Source organism: Ostrinia furnacalis, unplaced genomic scaffold, assembly GCF_004193835.3.
Source record: "Ostrinia furnacalis isolate ACB-3 unplaced genomic scaffold, ASM419383v2 OfSCF6400, whole genome shotgun sequence".
Taxonomy (NCBI): domain Eukaryota; kingdom Metazoa; phylum Arthropoda; class Insecta; order Lepidoptera; family Crambidae; genus Ostrinia; species Ostrinia furnacalis.
In genome coordinates, this window is record NW_021136639.1 from 1 (window position 1) to 1,611 (window position 1,611).

Consider the following 1,611-nt stretch of genomic DNA (forward strand, 5'->3'; position numbering starts at 1 on the left):
TTGCACAAAATAGTTGTTACAACCAACCTTTTGTTGGGTCTAATTCTCGTCACTACACTGCACAACTTAAAATAATTACGTTTTTTGTCGGTAAAAACGTCCTGGTGACGTCACTTAAGCATTTTTCTTATACTGCGTGCGGTCGTTGCGCGTGCGCACAAAGGAATGAGACCGCTCGGACACCGAGCGCCCAGCGTGGTAGGGGTGGGGTTGCCCGCTCTTTTGTTTTTTAATACTACTACGCTGAATATTGTGTGCGGATTGGGTTGTCGTACAGGGGTACTACATGGTAAAATAAATCTCGGAGGCGAAAGCAGGATAATCTTTATAATATTAGCTTGTATGCCCAGTGTGCGCTGCCGCTTAGCTCACATTAAAAAAGTTTGCAAAAGTATGTTCTTGGCCTATTTCTCTGTCAATATCCGCACTTTCATGCTAAATATTGTTTTGCCGAAATAGAACGCGGAAGGCGTCGCATGCGCAACTGGCGCCTGCGCCAGTTTTCAGTTCATTCTTAGCGTATAGCTGCAGTTTCCAGTCACACATAAATCAGTGAATTGATAATTTTAGCTCTCATTTCTATTACTAACATGACCAAGGCTGAGTTGCACCACCTAACTTTGATCGTAACTATAACGATAATAACCGGCGTTTTTTGTACGGAGTTTAACAGATTATTGACGTTTGTCAAAGTTAAAGTAAGATGGGGCAACCCAGCCTGAGAGTCTAAATATACTCGTAGGTACCTATATTTCATTAACAAGAAACTTTTCTACTTCCATTTGAGAATGCAAAATAATTATTTGTTTATTTAGATCACCACCGAGGTTACATCAACAATACCCCTCTTATCTCGCTTCTTTGAAAACTGCAAATTATCTAGATTACAAACCAAAAATAATAGAATTACAAACCAAAAATAAAAAAAGTTTAAACTAGTGAAGTAGCTTGTCTTCCAATACAAGCTACGTAGTCGTCGATTAATAAATTAAGTAGGTTATTTCTTTTCTAAAACATGGAAAATTATAACTTCACAAGCATCGTCGGTCCATTTCATGAAAAATAATTGTTCTAAAACAAAAACAATAATCAAATAAAGTACTTAAGTTTTTTCCTTGTCTCCGGAGGGTGACCCTTTCGCGAAGATACATTAATCAGAAGAACCCTCACAGTCCCTTTTGTATATTTTGTTGAACCCTCTTGACGATTTGTTAATTTCACTAATTACTCGGTCAACGATTTTGGAGTGATGGTATAATTGCATTAATTAATTAGGCTTATGATTAAGGAAGAAAAACAAAAGATGCTTTAAGCTCTAATACGAGTAAGGTTCCTTTGTGAGTGTTATCGTATTTGTGATCACCAGTTGGCGCCACTGGCGAACAAGATTCTATTACTCTGTAATTCGCTATCTGTTATCAGATAGAATTGCATAAACAATATGTGGGCTATCGTATTTTTACATCGTGCGTTTCAGCCGAAAGACGTCCACTGCTGCACAAAGGACTCCCCCAAGGATTTCCACAAAGACCGGTCCTGCGTCGCTCGCATCCAGGCACCTCCCACGACCTTCACCAGATCGTTCATCCTTCATCAGCTCTACAAGCTTTG